The sequence below is a fragment of the Labeo rohita genome, unplaced genomic scaffold (genome assembly GCF_022985175.1).
Source record: "Labeo rohita strain BAU-BD-2019 unplaced genomic scaffold, IGBB_LRoh.1.0 scaffold_45, whole genome shotgun sequence".
Classification (NCBI taxonomy): domain Eukaryota; kingdom Metazoa; phylum Chordata; class Actinopteri; order Cypriniformes; family Cyprinidae; genus Labeo; species Labeo rohita.
Window position 1 is genome coordinate 743139 of NW_026129368.1, and position 10718 is coordinate 753856.

The window sequence follows — 10718 nt, forward strand, 5'->3', positions numbered from 1 at the left end:
TTTTTGGAAAACAGATAAGTGCAGTCGTGAAGGCAAGCTTTTACCAGCTAAGGCTCCTCAGTAAGGTCAAACCATTCCTGTCCCGAGCTGACCTTGAAAAGGCTGTCCATGCCTTCATCAGCTCACGGATTGACTACTGTAATGCCCTCTATACTGGACTTAATCAGTCACTCCTCAATCGGCTTCAATTGGTACAAAACGCTGCAGCACGTCTCCTCTCCAATACTTCTAAACGCTCTCACATCAGTCCAGTCCTCCGCTCTCTCCACTGGCTCCCAGTGCGGTTCAGGGTGAAGTTTAAGATCCTGATGTTTGTGTTCAAGGCCATTAATGGTCTGGCCCCTGTCTACCTCGCGGAGTTGGTAATGGTCTATCAACCAGCCAGAACTCTGCGCTCCTCTGAACACACCGCGCTGGTAATGCCGAAGTTTAATTACAAAAAGTTTGGAGGCTGGTCATTTGCCATCCAGGGCCCAAAGCTGTGGAACGCACTTCCGGAACAGCTTCGAAACAACACTGATTTGTGTGTTTTTAAATCACAGTTGAAGACACATCTTTTTAGACAAGCTTTCGATACATAGTCACTGACTCGATTGCTGTTTTATGTACATTGGTGTTTCTATTTATTGTTGTCTACTGTGAGTCTTGTTTTTCTCCTGGAAAGCGCCCTGGGCACCTTTTTGGTTGTTGTAAGGCGCTATATAAATAAAATTTGATTGATTGATTGATTATGAGCATCTTATAACGTTATTGGCCTGATAGTCTTTAAGGTTGAAGGTGAGGCGACTGATCCGTCAAGATTATAGAGACTAGTAATAATAATAAAAGAAACGAAAGTCAGGTCCAACAAGTCCATAAAATCTACAGGCCGCGGACAGTCGAAAGTAATGTCTTATTTACCACCATGGATCCCAATATAGTTCACCTTCTATCACGGGGAAAGGCTGTCAATGTAAGATTCAGCCTCCTGTGGGAATGAAAATATTTTCTTCATCTTCTCATGCGTGAGGATGAGACGAGCAGGGTACAGGAGTCCATATTTTACTCCCTTGGCTCTTAATTTCTCCCATACACTGTCAAACTGCTTGCATTGAGTGGATACCTCTACTGGAAAGTCCGGGAGGATGCTAATACGACCGCCGTCGAAAGACAGCGGGCTCTGGCCATGAGAGAGGCGTAGTATTTTGGTCTTAACAGAGTCATGATGTATCCTGGCAATCATAACTCGCAGCTTGTTTCCGATTGGGCCAATGCGATGAGCTCGATCAACCTTTACACCACGCGGAAAATTTGATTCTCCTAGTAGCGAGGGCAGAAGTTCGGAAACAAATCTTGTGGGGTTGCCTTTCTCGATGTTCTCAGGAAGACCCATTATCTTGATATTCTGCCTGCGAGACCTGGCCTCTAGATCCGTTACCTTTGCCTTTAGAAATGTGTTCTCCTGTGACAGACCGGAGCAAAGCTGCTCCAGGTGAGAGATGCGATGCTCGTAATCAGTGCTAGCCTCTTCCAGGTCAGCGATACGGGATGTATTGGCGGTTAGCGTCGACTGCACTACAGACAAGGACGCTTCCAAGCTGTTAAATCGGGCATTCATGGAAAAATCCATTTTTCGAATGGCTAAAAGAATAGCCCTGGGTGAAGCCTCGTCTTCACCCTCCAGAGGATGAGAAGCCTCGGTCTCCGTGGTCTCTTTAATATAGGTAATATTAGTTGGACCGCAAGTGTTAGCATCGGTTAGCACTGGGCTAGTTGAAGTGTCTTCCACCATGTTGACAGTTGGGGAGGGAGCCTTTTTGACAGTCTTTTTAGATTTATTCATCATTAATGTATTGTCTTTGCTAACTGGTCAAATTAAGTAAGAGTAACGAAGTTTTAGACGATTTATTCCACCAATTGTGACGGAGCTGAATGAAAACATGTCTTACTCCATGTGCTACTCTCTAGCGCCCCGAAAAATTACAGACCTTTGAGCATGTTGAATACAGACTATAAAATTTTAGCAAAAACATTAGCAAATAGACTAAAGAAGGTAATGCCGAATATTATTAAAACTAATCAAGCATATGGAGTTTTAAATAGAGACATATCTGATACAACTAGTAATATTAGAGACATAATTTGGTACATGAAGGAAAAAGGTGAAAGTAGATACTAAATCAGTGTGGATTTGGAGAAAGCTTTCGATAGAATTGAACATAAGTATTTATTTAATATTCTTAAAAAGGTTGGTTTTGGGGAAGAATTTGTGAAATGGATAAAAATTTCTTTATACAGGAATTTTAAGTTGTATCAAAGTAAATGGGTTTTTAACTGATTTTATCAACGTAAGATCTATTAGACAGGGATGCCCACTGTCTGCTTTACTATACACACTAGCTGCTGAACCATTAGGTTTGGTAATAAGTAAAATGGAGGATATAAGGGGTATTTTGATTGAAAATAGTGAACTGGAACAAAAGATATTTCAGTATGCAGATGACACTACCATGATATTAAAAGATTATAGTAGTGTGCAAAAAGCAATGGGAGTTTTTGAAAGGTACTGTAGAGGAACTGGAGCAAAGGTTAACAAAGATAAAACTGTATATATGAGGTTAGGGCAAGTAGATGTATTACCAGAGGAAATACAATTCAAGCAGCAGTACAATAATGTAAAGATTTTGGGAATAAGAATTGGAGTTGATGAAATAAGAACAAGGGATTTAATTTGGGAGGAGGTTTTAGGAAGTATGGAAAAAAGAATAAATTTCTGGAAACAAAGAGATCTGTTTTTAAAAGGAAAGGTTTTAGTTTTAAATTCTCTTTTTTTATCCAAGATGTGGTATGTTTTAAGTGTAGTAAGTATGTCACAGTGGGTTAATAAGAGAATAAAGGCTTTTGTATTGAATTTTTTGTGGAATGGAAAACCACCTAGAATTGCATATAAAACTATAATTGGAAAGGTGGAGGAGGGTGGTCTAGGTCTTATAGACCCTTTCATAAGAATGAAAAGTATGAGAGTTAAAACAATGAAAAAGTTTTTAAGCAATAACGGTTTTACATGGAAAAGAATAATGGCTTTTTTTATTAATGAATGTGGACAGATGGGTAATGATTTTTTATGGATGAAATTAAAAGAAAATGATAAGAAAAATGCCTGAATTTTACAAAGAAGTTTTAAAGGAAGGACAGATTTTAATGAACATATTAAGGTAGAACCAAAGGGTAGAAAACAAATTTTACATCAACCTCTGTTTTTAAATCAAAATATAAACATGAATGGAAATACTATGTTTTATAAGGACTGGTATAAAGCGGGAATTAAGCAAATCAAAGACATTTTATATGAAGTGAAACCAGGGTTTTTACCTCTACAAGCTATAATCGACACATTAGAAGAGCAGGAAGATATAAAGAGTATTAAGACCACTGAAAACTTGTACAAAAATTTAAAAGAGGCTATACCAGTCAACTGGATAAAGGATATAAATATATATGAAAATGGAAATGAAAGTGACAAACCTGAAGTGTTTTGTATAAAAGGAGATACAAATGTCCCTTTAAATAGTTGTGTTTTAAGAACTTTTTATTCTTTTTTTCAAAATGATGTTTTTGAGGAACCTAAAGCTAATGCATATTGGAAAAGACTCTATCCTCATTTAGATGTGAAAGATATATGGGCAACAGTAAGAATGACTTTTAAAAGTCCCATGTTAGAAAACTTTGACTTTTTATTAAGGCATAATTGTATTTTGAGTGAGATGAGATTGTGTAAAATTGGTGAAGCACAAGATGCCATATGTAAAGTATGTCAGAATGAAGATGAAGGATTGCTACATTTGTTTTTTAGATGCAAAAAATTAAGTTGTTTTATGAGAAAAATGAAGAAAATTACTGAAGAATTTGTTTGTGATGTAAATGTTATTCAAGATAAATGGGAAACTTTGTTTTTATTTGGGTTTAGTGGACAAGCAAAAAACAAATATGCACTTAACTTATGGCTTGCAACAGCTAGACATACAATTTGGAACAGGAGGAATATCATAAAACAAAAGGGAAGAGAAATTTCTGTTTGCAATTTATATAAACAGAAGTTGACATATGTGATTGAAATCTTAAGAGAGTATTGCCATATAATGAGAAAACCTGATATGTCTGTTAAATGTATTGTAAATAACAATCCTTTCATTAAGAAAACATGGACAGAGTATGAAGTGATACTACCAGAATGTATGTAAAGTGTTTAAGAGACAATTAAGAGACCTTTCAATAGGCAACTCTTTGCAACAGTTCTCGCTTACGGCCATACCACCCTGAGGGCGCTAGTGAGTTACTGGTGTGCAGGAAGTGTTTGGCTGCAGTGGGTGAGAAAGGCTCACCTAAATTTTTGTTTTGTTTTTTGTCTGTGTTTTTGTTGGAATACGTCTTTGTTTCTTCAGTGTTTGTTTGAGTATTTTCGTCTTTCCTATTAGCAGCTTGTGCTGTTTTGGGGGGGATTTTTCTTTTTTTGTTTTTTTTTTCGTTTTGTGTTTGTTATAACGGACGGTTCAAGGATGACTGACACGGAAATGGCTGACGGCACACGGTGTGGGAATGATAATGGACTGGCTCAACGACGACGAGATGGGAAAGAAAAGCGAAAGGAAGTGAGGAAGGAGAGTGGAAACAGAGTATATTTAAAAGAAGCAACTGTGACTGTGGACGTGGGACAGGCAAAGGATTCAAGGGCTGTGGATATTATTAAGGCAGTGGTGGAGCGACGGAAGGATTTTAGCAGTAAGACCCAAACAAATGAAGGAATATGAAATAACACTTGAACACGAGGATGACACAGAACTTTTAATTGATGGGCTGATGATAAATGGCAAGAACTGTGAGGTAAAAAGACTGCAAAACAGAGATTACGTTGTCTCCTTCATGCATCTGCCCGTTTACATTGTTGACGAGTAAATTTTAAGTAAACTGGAAGGTTGGGGAGTTTTCCCAATTTCGAAAATTAAAAGAAGGGTTTATCCGGGCACCAGCATTGAGGACGGGATGAGGTTTGTGAGAACACGGTTCCCAAAAGAAGTTGCATCCCTCCCGTATAGCACAAAATTTGAAACGGCAGAAGGTCCGCAGTATTTCCGGGTGATGCACAGCCATCAGGTGAAGACCTGTCGGCTGTGCATGAGCCCGGATCATGTGGTTAAAGACTCGAAGTCCCGAAGTGCTTTAAATGTGAGGGGAGGGAGCACTTCGCGAGAGAGTGTAATGCAGTGACGTGCCCGGATTGCAATTTAGTTTTAAATAAATGTGAGTGTGGAATGGGGAGTGAGGAGGAGGAGGAGGATGAGCAGCGGGTGGACGGGCAGATGCATGAACGAGACAATGAGCAGCGAGAGGAGAACACAACGGCAATAAGAGATGAGGAAGAAGCAGCGAATAAAGACACTGAACATCACAAGGAAGATAATGAGCAGAAAGCGCACAGGAGGATGGGGAAGCGTGGAAACAGACGGACTTGACTGAAAATTTGCAAGCTGATTTGGACATAGTGGAATATAATGATCAAACCAGCGATGAACTGAGTGGTGCACAAAAGGACGTTGAGGTATTGACACAAAAGGGTTTGACTGATTGTTTGAAAAATTCCTTGGACAAAGTCAAACATAAAGACCAAAGGAGTAAAGTGCAAGCTGCAGTAAAGGAAGGCGAAGAGGGAAAAGAAAAGGAGGAGAAGCAAATTAAACCAACTAAAAGAAGAAGGTCAGTAAAGGTAATGCCAAATTTAGAGGTTATCAGGAAAAAGAAAGTGCTTAAAGAAGTCTCGATTGAAAGTATGAATAAATATGAACTGTTAAAGGACTTGGAGGAGATGGACTGAGATGATGGACCCTATGTTTGTTTTTATATGTTTTATGCTTTTGAGAGTTGTTACCTTTAATGTTAGAGGACTTTTAGACAGGGAAATTTGAAAAAGTGAAAGAAATGTGTAAAGGTGAAGATGTGATTTTATTACAAGAAACAAACTGGAGGGAGGGCCGCATGACTGAAATAAGGCAAAGGTGGAGTGGAGAGATTTTATATAACAATGGTGATGGAAGGTTGGGAAGAGGAGTCGCAGTCTTAATAAGGGAGAACAGTGGAGTATTGTGTAAGAAAATATATAATGACAAAGATGGGAAATGTATAGCATTCGAAATGGAGTTTGAGGAGAAAAAAGTAACGGTGGTTAATGTTCATGCACCGACGGAACAGAATGAAAAGAAACAGTATTTTAATGTGTTAAGAGACTTATTAAAGAAACATAGAGAGGTTATTATGATGGGCGATTTTAATACGGTTTTTAGTAAATTAGAAATGGGTGAGGAAATGGTTTTTAAAACTGATAAAGGAAGAAAGGAATTGAAACTATTAATGGAAGAAAATAATATAATTGATGTATGGAGAGAGAGAAATGAAAAAAAGAAAGAATATTCAAGGAGGCAATTAGTGGGGAATTTTATGTGTAAAACAAGAATTGATTTTGTTTTATGTACAAGGAACATTGAAGGTTTTATCGGTAGCATTAAATATGAAGAATCAAGCTTAAGCGATCATAAACCTATTTTTATACAAGTAGACTGGAGTTCTGTGAAAAGAGGGCCGGGGGTATGGGTTTTAAATACAGAGATTTTGAAGAATGAAGGCTATGTGCTAAGCATTAAAGAAATTATTGAAAAAGAAAAGGAGAATTATATGTATAATGAAGATAAAAGAATATGGTGGAAAATGTTAAATATTTAGTTAAAAAATTCACAATAAAGTACTGCAAGTTAATATAGAGATGTAAGAGAAATTAGGGAAAAATTGGAAAAGGAATTAAATGAGAACGGGGAAGATATACAAAAAATAAAAGAATTACAAGGATTATTGAAAGAAATGGAGGAGGAAAAATATGAAGGTGCGAGGTTAAGAAGTAAGGCTAAATATACTGTGGACGGTGAAAAATGTACAAAATTTTTCTTCGATCTAGAGAAAAGAAGAGGTAAAGCTGAAATGATTAAAGAAATAAGAGGGAAAAATGTTACAGTGGTGGAAATAAATAAGGAAATATTAATAGAAATAAAAGCATACTATGAGAACCTGTTTAGTGCAGAGGGGGAGAGGGAAGAAGAGAAACTGGAGTTACTGAAGCAAATAAAAGCAAGAGTAGAAGAAGTGTACAAAAAAAGAGTGTGATGAAGAGATAAGAGAAGAAGAGATAAAAAGAGCAATAAGTGAATTAAACAAAAAGAAAAGTCCAGGTATAGATGGTTTGGGGAGTGAGTTTTATATAGTTTTTAAAGATTGTTTAACTGGCATTTTAAAAGAAGTTTATGTAGAGGTTTTTAAGAGAAAGGTGAATTAAATCAGAGAATGGGAATGGGATTAATTAAGTTGATATACAAAAGAAAAGAAGAGAGGACGGATTTAAAGAACTACAGACCAATTACAATGTTGAATACGGATTTAAAGATCTTAAATTTTAGCCAACAGATTGAAGGAAGTCATGCCGAGCATAATTAAAACTAACCAAGTGTAACCAAGTGAAAGGCAGAGATATAGCAGATACAACTTTTAGTATAAAAGACATGATAAGATACATACATGAAAAGAACAAAGATGGGTTTATTATCAGTTTAGATTTTGAGAAAGCATTTGACAGGGTGGAGCATGGTTTTTTATTTGACGTTTTAAAAAGTTTTGGTTTCGGAGAGAATTTTATGAAATGGATTAGGATTTTATACAAAGGTGCAGAAACAAAAATTAAATGTAATGGGTTTTTAACACAGTGTTTTAAAATTACCAGATCAATAAGACAAGGATGTCCGTTGTCAGCTCTTTTATATTCTTTAGTTGCGGAACCTTTAGGACTGATGGTGAAACATGAAAAGAGAATAAGGGGGATAGGAACTGAGGGAGGAAAAAATAACATTTTTCAATATGCGGATGACACAACTTTATTTCTAAAGGATCTAGAGAGTGTAAAAAAAGCAATGCAAACTGTACAACAGTTTTGCAGGGGACCAGGAGCTAAAGTAAATGAGGACAAAACGGTGTATATGAGATTTGGAAGGGCAGGGGTTTTAACAAAGCACTTTACTTTTAAGGAAACTAAAGAAATAAAGATTTTAGGTGTTTTAATGGGGAGGGATGAAAAGAAAACAAGAAAAACTATGTGGCAGGAAGCTTTAGGAGGGATTGAAAGACGATTGACTTTTTGGAAATTGAGAACATTAACTTTAAAAGGGAAGGTTTTAGTTCTTAATGTTTTAATGATTTCAAAATTGTGGTATATTTTATATGTGTCATCAATGCCGTTGTGGGTGGAAAAAAGGGCTGGTAAAATGTTTTTAGATTTTTTATGGGATGGTAAGCCTCCAAGAATAGCATACAATACTTTAATAGGAGTGGTGGGAAAGGGAGGACTGGGGTTAATGGAAGTGGAACAAAGAAAAAACAGTTTGAGAGTAAAAATAATTAAAAAGTACATGGATGAAGACAACAAAGCGGAATGGAAGAGAACAATGGGGTATTTTTTTAAGTAAGTGTAGCAATTTTAACTTGGGGGACAACATTTTATGGATGAAAACAAAAAAATGGATGACGGAAGGGCTGCCAGATTTTTACAAAGAACTGTTGGGGGCATGGAGCAGATTTTTAACTAATGTGCATTTTAAGCCACAAGGTAGAGAGAACATTTTAAATCAACCTTTATTCTTAAACAACTGCATTTTAAATCAAGGGAAGGAGATATTTTTTAAAAAATGGTGGAATGTGGGAATCACAAAGGTCAGAGATGTTTTATACGAATTCAAGGAGGGATTTTTACCAGTTCAATACATTGTGGATGTGATGGAGGAGGCAAAGGAAGATTATAGCAGACAAGAGATAACAAGCAAATATGATGTAATTAAGAATGCTATACCAAAAGAGTGGATAAAGAAAATTGAAAGCATGGAAGAACGGAAACAAGGGAAAGATGTGTACGTGAGGTTGGGGGAAAACTGTATGCTTTTTATGAATGTACTGTAAAAAAGATCTATTCTGTGTTTAGAGATGCTGTTTTTAAGAAACCTGTTGTAAACGAATATTGGTTACAAAACTTCAAGGATTTAAAAGAAGACAGCATATGGGGGAACATGAATGGAAAATTTGTACAGACAAAACTGGAAAACTTTGAATATTTTATCAGACACAAAGTGATTTTTACAGATGTTATTTTAAACAAAATTGGAATGGAACCAAGTGCTACTTGTAAGATTTTTACACTTGTTTTTACATTGCAAAGAGTTGGAGGATTTTAATGGGAAATGCAAAAGTATGATTTTAAGTTTGAGAGGGGAGGGTAATGAAAGTATCGAATGGAATAAGGTGGTGATGCTGGGTCTGGATAAGCAATGTAAAAACAAAAAACTTAACTTACTTGTGATGCTGATTAAGAGTGCGATATGGGAAAGAAGGGTGGTGGCAAAGAGAGAAAATATTTTATTGAATGTGTGGAATTTGTTTAAAAGAAAATTCAATGCCTGTTTTATTATTATTTTAAACTAGAAGATAAAATTGGTGATTTTTATAATGTTTTTACCCAGGATGTCTGGAAGGTTTTAATGGACTCTGGTTTGGAAATGTCACTTGAAAATAACTGAATGATTGTATTGATGTTTGCCCAGAGACTTTGCTGACCTTTGCTGGGGGCTGACCTTTAAATAGGCAACTCTTTGCAACAGCTCTTAACTTTGAATGAAATACCAAAAAAAAAAAAAAAGCGCGCCCGATCTCGTCTGATCTCGGAAGCTAAGCAGGGTCGGGCCTGGTTAGTACTTGGATGGGAGACCGCCTGGGAATACCAGGTGCTGTAAGCTTTTGGCTTTTCTTCACTACTGATCTGATACACTGGATGACCTTTAAATAGCTCACACTTTGCTAGATCCTGGCTGAATTGGCAATACTACCCTGAGCACGCCTAATCTCGCCTAATCTCGCCTGATCTCGTCTGATCTCGGAAGCTAAGCAGGGTCGGGCCTGGTTAGTACTTGGATGGGAGACCGCCTGGGAATACCAGGTGCTGTAAGCTTTTGGCTTTTCTTCACTACTGATATAATACCCTGGCCTTCAGGGGGGCTGACCTTTAAATAGGCAACTCTTTGCAGCAGCTCTCGCTTACGGCCATACCACCCTGAGCGTGCCCGATCTCGTCTGATCTCGGAAGCTAAGCAGGGTCGGGCCTGGTTAGTACTTGGATGGGAGACCGCCTGGGAATACCAGGTGCTGTAAGCTTTTGGCTTTTAAAGAATTTCTTAGTTTTTTTGTTTTGTTTTGTTTTTTTTTACTTCCTTTGTGTTTTTGTTAACAATGGACAGATCTACGGTAACAGACTTGGCAATGGCGGACGGACGACAGAGGGCGAGTGACATTGGACTGAGTAAACGACAACGAGATGGAAACGAATCAGAGAAGGATGCAAGGAAAGACAACGGGAAAAGAATTTATTTGAAAGAAGCAACAGTTACTGTGGAAATAGGACAAGCAAAGGAGGTGAGGGCGATTGATGTAATAAAAGCGGTGGCAGAGCGGATAGGAGATGGAAGGATTCTGGCGGTGAGACAGAAGCAGACGAAGGAATATGAGGTAACGCTCGAACGGGAAGAAGATGCTGAATTGTTATCAGATGGATTGACTATCAAAGGGTTTAACTGTGATGTCAAATGACTCCAAAATAGAGACTATGT

General features: G+C 37.4%; 1 non-coding gene and 1 pseudogene across 1 annotated transcript; both read left to right on the top strand.

The window, feature by feature from the left end:
- The first annotated feature begins 9924 nt into the window (after positions 1 to 9924).
- On the top strand, positions 9925 to 10063 carry LOC127160766 (uncharacterized; annotated as a pseudogene).
- An 84-nt stretch (positions 10064 to 10147) lies between these two features.
- LOC127160763 (5S ribosomal RNA) lies at positions 10148 to 10266 on the top strand. Its single transcript, XR_007826842.1, has one exon. It is a non-coding gene; the product is annotated as a 5S ribosomal RNA (ribosomal RNA).
- The last annotated feature ends 452 nt before the right edge of the window (positions 10267 to 10718 follow it).